The following is a 9,916-nucleotide window of genomic DNA, read 5'->3' on the forward strand; positions in this document are numbered from 1 at the left end:
GAGCTGCCGGTAGTCCACATAGAACCGGGTGGTCCCATTCTTCTTAGGCACTAGGACTACCGGACAAGCCCAAGGGCTCTGGGATGGTACAATTACCCCTAGGGCCAGCATCTCCTCCACCTCCCTCTCTATACTGCCCTTCACCTCTGCTGACACTCTATAAGCGTGCTTATGCAGAGATCTCAGATCCCCTGTCAGCACTGGGTGCTCAGTGATGTGTGTCCTCCCTGGCTTGTCCATGAACAGAGCCCTATACTGCTCTAGCATTGCTGCTTCCTGTCCTGGATACAAACCCCAGATCTGCCTGAAGCCAACTATCCTCTCCCTGTATGTCCCCACATACCTCTGCACTCTCTCTAGTGCCCTCCTGACCAGGCGGTGGGAGGTAGCCAGAGCATTCTTCATCCTGAATGACACCCTGAAAAACTCACAGAGGCCATTCTGAAGGCTGAAGACTGACTCCCCCTTTGCCTTCCTCTCTACACTGTCTGCCACCTCTGCTGGTACTCCATAGGTATTCTTATGCAGAGGATGCAGATCACCTGGGAGCACAGGCTGATCTGTACTATGTGCCCTGCCCAGCTTGTCTGGTAACAGAACCCTAGGCTGCTCTACCCTAGCCCCGGCTTCTGCCCCTGCCTGCCTACCTCTCAGGGTCCCTAGCTCAACTAGGACCCCCCTAGGAAACCCTATCCTACCTAAGAGGCCTGGCACTGCCTGAGCTACTTCCTGAAACATGTTCCCCATTCCTGGTAACAGGTTCAGGAGCATCTGCACATAATCACCCGCTTTACCCTCTGGCTGGCAGGCGTCCCAGGGGTGGCCAAAGTCTGCCACTGCGCCTGCGGCCTCCAGCCAGAAGTAAGGCTGCAACAGCTGGGTTCTCATGTGAGTGACCCCCTGATGCCCCACTAGTGGACTGGGGAAGGCTAACTGCAACACTTGCTGCCTACCCTCCCTGGGTCCCACTAACCGTCTTCTACCTGTCCAGCCCCTGGCTAACCCGGTAGAACCTGTCTCCCTACCCCAGAGCCCGCGGTGCCACAGCCTGTGGTCTGCTCCCCCCCCACTTTCCCAGGACTCGGACGCCCGCAGTCCCATACCTTCTAAGCTGGGGTCAGCTTTCACCGCATCCCTATCTGCTGTCCCTAATTCTAACCACCCACCCTTAGTCTCTAAGTCAGGGGTAACAGGGACAGGTAAAGGGAACAGTAAGTCAGTCACTGGTCACGACTCAGTAGTCTGGCTTACCTGTCTGGTCTCCACAGAGGCCACGGGAACCGTTGGCCCCAAATGCAGGGGGACAGAGGTTGATTCTGCTGTGATCCCTGATGACAGGCCCTTAGGAATCGCCGCAACAGCAGCCAATTCCGCAGCAACCACACAGATCACAGGCTCCAGGTTATTGCTAAGGCGCACCTCAGCAGTTTCCCTGGACAAAACCCCCACCTCCCTCATGCCATGATTGGCACCCCCATCCAAAATGATCTGCGCACCCTGTAAGGACCGCAGCCCTCCATCAGGCATGTTTTTTTGCACCCCGGTGCCCGGGAGTAAATCTTCTGGCTGCACCAGAATAACAGCAGCACCCAAATCTGGCAAGCTCCCTGCTTGCCGGTCACCAAAGGTAACCCTCCGTGGGTGCCTGCTCAGGACATCAGTAGGCTGCATCTCAACTGATGCATTTGGACATCCTCTGCTCACTGCTGCTGGCTCTGAGGTGACAAAAGCAGCATCTGCCTGGGACATCCCTCTTGGTTGTGGCTCCATGGCTGTGCTCTGTTCCTCTGTGTGGGCCAGCCCAATCTGGGTTACTGGCCCTGCAGCTTGTGAACGTTGCCCCTGATGGGGTCCCCCAGACCGCTCACGGTCCGGGCAATGTGGCCGGATGTGGCACACCTTGTGGCAATGATAGCACCGTCTCTCAAGCTTGAACTCCCCAGTATAGGGCGTGTCGCTGCCCACTGTATGTTTGGGAGTCCGCTGAGGTGCAGACAGGTCCCCTCTAGCCGGAATGGCTGCCTCTCTGGGGACTGCTGCATTGCTCACCAAGGCTCTGCTGGTTACATATTCATTTGCTGGCTCTGCTGCTTCCATAGCAGTTACTCTGGGAACGTCCTGTTCCCCGCTGACAAGGTGGGAGTGAGGGGGCCTTCCAAGCGCTGTCGACAGGAGCTGGAGTCGCTGTTCATAGCTAAGCCCTTCTCCCCAGGCGGTGAGGAGTGCAATGAGTTCAGAGGTAGCAAGTCCAGTCGCCGCAGCGACTGATCCATCTGCACCCCCTGGCACCACGCCACCCTCTTCCAGGCGGTCACTGACATCCTTCCCCTGTCCTTGCAGCCCCGGAGCTGGAGAGATCTCCTGCACTCCGGGCTGAGTACTGCCTGCTGGCGGGGCCATCCTGCCCTCATATTCTTCTAAATCCTCCTCCAGCTGACTCTGGAAGCCGTACCCCACACATCTCTCCACTATCTGCGCCCGGTTCCAGGTACAAAACCTTCCTGAGCGTGGACTCATGGTGCCACTGGGGTATAGGTCCAGAGACCAGTGAATTATCTCGTGCTCTTTGGAAGTGTGTGTAAGTTGCCACTTGTCTGAGGAGCTTGCAATCTACAAGGTCCTCACTATATTACAGAACACTGCGATATAGGCTCAATCAGTATCTCACCAGCTGCCACCAGTTTTAAACGCCTGTGACGGGAGACGCGCTTAATAACACATTTATATTTCGTGGATCCTGATTGAGCAGAACAGGTTGAGCTAAATAAACTGAGATTTATTCCCTTGATAGGCAAACACACGACAACTGCAGAATAAACTTAATAATTACACGTACGGGTATAGGAACAGGAGGTAATGTCCAGAAAGGTGCAAAGCACCAGAAGATTGTCTTTTAAAATGTAGTCCTTTTGCAAATTGCCAAATAAATAGCCAGTCCAATCCTTCTGTGAATGTGCAAAGGCTTTTCTGGTTCTCTGGGGATTTTCTGGATCCCCGGGGCTAATGAAATCCTGAAGCAGGGCAAGTTTCCTTGTTGCAATGTTTTTAACCCCTTGCATTCTGGAATCGTAGCCACTGTACTTAGGTCTTATCCGCTTGAAGAAATCAGGTAACAGCAACAACAGCAACACAGCAACAACACAGGAATGAGGGTTACAGGGGCCTTTCTAAGGACAAGGGCCTGTGAAGTGTTACATTAGCCTCATCCCATTGGCAAGGAATTATCTTCCTCCTATCAGAACCTGCCATGTCACATGGGCAAATCCTACAGCCAACCCAGGTAACTCTGAGCATGCTCAGTAAGCAGCTTGGTAGCACTGCTAAGTAAAAAGGGGCCACTCATTTCTGGGGACGCAATGTCTGGAGTTTGGTCCCAAGGTGTGAAATATCTAGGAGGAGTAACAGGACCTGCTTCTCAGAAACATCCTGATTAAGTGACACTTTAACAATCTGGGGTCTTTCATGTATGCATAACATTTGTTACTTAATGCATTACAAAGGCAGGCAGAAAAAAAATAGCATCCTGCCGGTACATTTTAAAACTACAACAGAAAGGCACTTCATCACAAATATATGTTTCCCTTATGCCAACGTTATATTTTTAATATGTGTGTACTTGAGGGGTTACACTGAGGCTGCACACTGAAAATCAGGGTGCTGGCTCACTCCGTTCCTCAATTAGCAGTCTTAATGGAACGGCTCCTGTTATTCAGCACTGCAGGTATAGACTATCCTGCAAAACGAGGACAGCAATGCATATAAAATTAACCCCTTCATACCCAATGCGAAATAGGGGTAACCAGTCGAGCCCACTGCCTTTATTAATGCGCTGATTACCTCCATTTTTGCCACACAGGGGTCCCAGTACCGATCCCTGAGGTACTCCACTCACGACTTTAGCCCAACCTGAAAAAGTTCCATTTTTGACAACCCTCTGTTGTCTGTCCTTTAACCAGGTTTCAATCCAGGTGCACATATATCTACTTAGTCCAATTTTCTTTATTTTGTACACCAACCTCCTGTGAAACCGTATCAAAAGCCTTTGCAAAATCTAAGTAGACCACATCAACTGCATTACCCTGGTCTAAATTCCTACTTACCTCCTCAAAGAAACAAATAAGGTTAGTTTGGCAAGATCTATCCTTCATAAATCCATGCGGACTATTACTAATAATTTTGTTTTCCATTAGGTATTCCTGAATATTATCCCGTATTAAACCTTCAAGTAGTTTCCCCACTATTGAAGTCATGCTTACAGGTCTATAATTCCCCGCTTGTGATCTAGCTCCCTTTTTAAATATAGGCACCACATCTGCTTTACGCCAATCTTGTGGTACTGAGCCTGTGGAAATGGAGTCCTTGTATATTAAATATAATGGTTTTGCTATTACTGAGCTTAACTCCTTGAAAACTCTTGGATGTATGCCATCAGGGACAGGTGCCTTATTTACTTTAATTTTTTCAAGTCGCTTATGAACTTCTTCCTCAGTTAACCAATTGGTCATTAATATGGAGGTTGTGGCTTCCTCCTGCAGCACTACTATTGAACTTGATTCTTCCCTGGTAAACACAGAGGCAAAGAATCTGTTTAATACCTCAGCTTTTTCCTTATCTCCAATAATCTGCCTGCCATCTCACACTGGTAGGGTCCTACTGCTGCGGCCGCCTTTAACCTCCTACTTGCCCGCATTTATCCGGGCGATATCTCCGTTTCTAGCGGAGTTTCCCGCGCGGCGGCCGCATTCATCAGATAAGCGCTAATGGCGCTTATCATTGAAAGCGCCCGCGGCGCAGGAAAACTAAAAAAAAAAAGCCGCGCGCACGCCGCGTTTTAAAAATCATTTTTTTGTTATTAAGGTACTTAAAGAACATTTTAGGGTTGACCTTACTTTCTATTGCAATCCTTTTTTCATTATCCATTTTTGCTAATTTGATTGCCCTTTTGCAATTTTTGTTACATTCCTTATAATTCTGATACGATGTCTCCGTCCCTTCTGACTTAAAGAATCTAAACGCCTTCCTCTTCTTGTCCATTTCCTCCCCTACCTGTTTATTTGGGACCAAGACTAAATTTGTAAAGCTTCCAGTGACTGAGCTCCAGATTAGAACCAACGCTAACACCACCCTAACCCCTGTCACTAGTTTTAAATACCTGGGCTTATGGTTTGACTCCCACTTAACATTCGGGATGCACATTGATACCCTGACAACCAAGACCTATGCCAAACTAGGGGTACTTTACAGGAACAAATCCTCCCTAAGTCTCCTGGTCAGAAATATACTAGACACCTAACAAGCTCCTATTGAACCCCCAAAATAACAACAACATATATATATAAGCATATGAGTGTCACAGAGGAGTGCTACTGAGCATGGCAATATATATTTAAAACCAGAGACAGAACATAAAACACAGACAAAGCTCAGTTTTAGCACATCTAGTGAAACTCATACACGGTACAGTGCCTAAATATATATGTATAAATATCTATTAAGTACTGCACCGACACACTTTATTCGAGCAAATACCCAGTATGTACCTGGCAGATACCTGGAATGCGCCGCTCCTCACCTCTGACAAGCCCCGTTGCGTTTGCCTTCCCAGCCTGGGTTCATGCCTGGCTGACGGGCGGCTAATCTGTTAAATGATAATGATAAGGATTTAATAGGCTGCAATGCTTCGCGTGTCTACCAGATGGCATAAATTCATGAATTGTAATGCAGTATATATATATATACTGTGCAGTATTGCAGCCAGCGGGAATAAAATGCTTCAATCCCTGCCTGAAAATACCTCAATGCACTCGGGCAGAAAACAGTCACAAACCTCAATATACCCGGGTATACCCGAATTCGTGGGACTAGCCAAGCTCGAATAAAGTGTGTCGCCAGTGTAAAATGGTCTTTTAGTTTGACATTTTTGGCCAATATATATATATATATATATATATATATATATATATATTTTTTAGGCACTGTACCGTGTATGAGTTTCACTAGATGTGCTAAAACTGAGCTTTGTCTGTGTTTTATGTTCTGTCTCTGGTCTCCTGGTCAGAAAGCGTATCGCACAGCAGATGCTAATGACAATTATTGACTATGGAGACATAGTATATGGCTCGGCACCTCAAACTCACCTTGGCAAACTTGACACCCTCTACAATTCAATTTGTCGTTTTGTTCTCCAATGCAACTACAACACACATCACTGCGATATGCTCAAAGAACTAGATTGGTCCACACTAGAGTCAAGGCGCAAAGTTCACCTTTCCTGTCTTACCTTTAAATTCTTCATGGGCAAGCTACCCAGCTATCTGAACAAGCTCCTCACTCCTACCACTTGCAGCACTTATCACCTGAGATCAGACTCCAAAAGACTGTTCATGGTCCCAAGGCTCAACAAAGTATCCGGATGTTCCTCCTTCTCCTACCGTGCACCCCATAACTGGAACAACCTACCAGAGACTCTCACATCCACCACCAGTTTAAGTTCTTTCAAATCTAAGGCTATCTCACATTTTAATCTGGTCTGTAACTGTTTCATACGCCCATAATATATATTTTCTTTAACTATGCACGCAATGTCTTGTATATAATGTATACCCTGTTCATTTATGTAACTGTATTTGTAACCATGTATTATTTGTTTTACTCTGTGCCCAGGACATACTTGAAAACGAGAGGTAACTCTCAATGTATTACTTCCTGGTAAAATATTTTATAAATAATAAATAAATATTTAGCCACATTGGTTTTGACTTATATCTTTTATACTTTTTACCCAAGGGTAAGTATGCTTTTGTAACAATTTTTTAAAGTCTTCCCATTTATTTTCTACATTTTCCCTGCAAAAACATCATCCCAGTGTATTACTTGTAGATTAGACCTCAGTTTATTAAAATCTGCCTTTCTAAAGTTTAAGGTCATTGTTGAAGTAATCTGTTTTTTGATAATTTATTTCAAATGAGACCATGTTATGATCACTGTTACCCAAATGTTCCAGGACTTGAATATTTGTTATTACTTCTACATTGTTTCTTATTACCAAATCCAGTACAGCCCCTTCTCCTGGTTGGTCCCTCAATAATTTGGGTCTTTAAGAACCCCCAAAAACCTGTTTCCTTTTGTTGTAATGCTAATCTCATTTCCCCAGTCTACAGTATGTCTGGATAATTAAAACCCCCATTATGCAAACATGACCCAGTTTTGATGTCTTCTCCAATTGCAAAAGTATTTTAGCTACCTCAATCTCACAGATATTTGGTGGTTTATAGCATATCCATACGAACATTTTCTTTATACTTTTACCTCCACTGCTAATTTCTATCCACAAGGTCTCTACATTTTCATAATTCCCTTCATAAACATCTTCCCTTATAATAGGTTTTATATCCGGTTTAACAGATAAACATACTCCACCTCCCCTTCTATTTGTTCGATCCTTCCAAAAAAGGGAATAACCCTCTAAATTAACTGCCCAGTCATGAGTTTCATCCCACCATGTTTCAGTAATGCCTATGATATCATGCTGCTCCCTTGCAGCTATTAATTCAAGCTGCCCCATTGTATCTGTCAGGCTACTTGCATTAGCAAGCATGCATTTAAGTTTTTTTTTCAGCCTGTACTATTATCTTATCTGCTTCTTCCTTTCTGCGCCCACTTGGTTTAGTCTTTAGAAGTTTTCTAGTATTATCTCTATTTACTATGGGTGTCTCACTGCTTGTCAAACTCGCACTTGCCCCCATTCTATCTCCATACCCCCTTGTATCCTCCTCTATTCTATTTAGTCAATTATCTGTTTCATTCCCCTCCCCCATCCATCCTAGTTTAAAATCTCCTCAAACCTTTTTAACATTCTCCCCCCTAGCACAGAAGATCCCTCTTCATTGAGGTGCAATCCGTCCCTAGAATATAGATGGCACCTCTCAAAAAAGGAGTCCCAGTGCTCTAAAACCCCAAAACCCTCCTTCATGCACCACTTTCTTAGCCATGCACTAATCTCCCTAATCTCTGACTGTCTCCCTGCGGTAGCGCATGGCACTGGTAGTATTTCAGAAAATACTACATTGGAGGTCCTTGCCTTAAGCTTTTGGCCTAGATCCCTGTAATCATTTTTTAGGACCCTCCACCTTTCTCTAACTTTGTCATTGGTGCCAACGTGTACCAAGACCGCCGGGTCAATCCAGCCCCCCTCAACAATCTGTCTACCCGATCCGCAATGTGCCGAACCCGAGCACCCGGGAGACAACAAACTGTTCGGTTCATGCGGTCCCGGCAACAGATTGCCCTATCTACCTTCCTAATAGTGGAGTCCCCTACCACCACAATCTTTCTTTGTATCTGACAACCTGAGTTGATTACTCCTAATAACCGAAAGGCTTCAATTACTCGCACTAAATGTGAGTAGGATTACTGATGCTTATCATTGGGATTTGTTTTATATTTTTACTCTGTTGCACTATTGTATTTTTTCTTTTTAATATATACCTACCCGAGTGCGCTCTTGATCTTTTGCTCTCATCACCCTTGTGGACTTGGACTGAATGCACTTCAGAAGCAGCACCCATTGCAGGACAGTACTTATTTATTTTCTTTACATTTATGTATTTGCTTGTTTCTTTTATTTATAACATTATTTGCGCTCTATTCCTTGTTCCCATCTATAATAGAAGCAGGTATAGGGAGCAGTTTATGAAGTATCCCGCTGGTAAAAGGATTAACCCGACATTTAATTGAAAATAATCCCAGTGCTCCTCCCAAACTGCCTTGTAATTTACTAGAGACATGTTTATATTTAGTACCTAAATAGGGAGCTACTTACAGGTCCCAGGCTACTTACAGGTCCCAGGCTACTTACAGGTCCCAGGCTACTTACAGGTCCCAGGCTACTTACAGGTCCCAGGCTACTTACAGGTCCCAGGCTACTTACAGATCCCAGGCTACTTACAGATCCCAGGCTACTTACAGATCCCAGGCTACTTGCAGATCCCAGGCTACTTACAGATCCCAGGCTACTTACAGATCCCAGGCTACTTACAGATCCCAGGCTACTTACAGATCCCAGGCTACTTACAGATCCCAGGCTACTTGCAGATCCCAGGCTACTTACAGATCCCAGGCTACTTACAGATCCCAGGCTACTTACAGATCCCAGGCTACTTACAGGTCCCAGGCTACTTACAGATCCCAGGCTACTTACAGATCCCAGGCTACTTACAGATCCCAGGCTACTTACAGATCCCAGGCTACTTACAGATCCCAGGCTACTTACAGATCCCAGGCTACTTACAGATCCCAGGCTACTTACAGATCCCAGGCTACTTGCAGATCCCAGGCTACTTACAGATCCCAGGCTACTTACAGATCCCAGGCTACTTACAGATCCCAGGCTACTTACAGATCCCAGGCTACTTGCAGATCCCAGGCTACTTACAGATCCCAGGCTACTTACAGGTCCCAGGCTACTTACAGATCCCAGGCTACTTACAGATCCCAGGCTACTTACAGATCCCAGGCTACTTACAGATCCCAGGCTACTTGCAGATCCCAGGCTACTTACAGATCCCAGGCTACTTACAGATCCCAGGCTACTTACAGATCCCAGGCTACTTACAGATCCCAGGCTACTTACAGGTCCCAGGCTACTTACAGATCCCAGGCTACTTACAGATCCCAGGCTACTTACAGATCCCAGGCTACTTACAGATCCCAGGCTACTTACAGGTCCCAGGCTACTTACAGGTCCCAGGCTACTTACAGATCCCAGGCTACTTACAGATCCCAGGCTACTTACAGATCCCAGGCTACTTACAGATCCCAGGCTACTTACAGATCCCAGGCTACTTACAGATCCCAGGCTACTTACAGATCCCAGGCTACTTACAGATCCCAGGCTACTTACAGGTCCCAGGCTACT

This window comes from Ascaphus truei, unplaced genomic scaffold, assembly GCF_040206685.1.
Source record: "Ascaphus truei isolate aAscTru1 unplaced genomic scaffold, aAscTru1.hap1 HAP1_SCAFFOLD_2933, whole genome shotgun sequence".
NCBI lineage: Eukaryota > Metazoa > Chordata > Amphibia > Anura > Ascaphidae > Ascaphus > Ascaphus truei.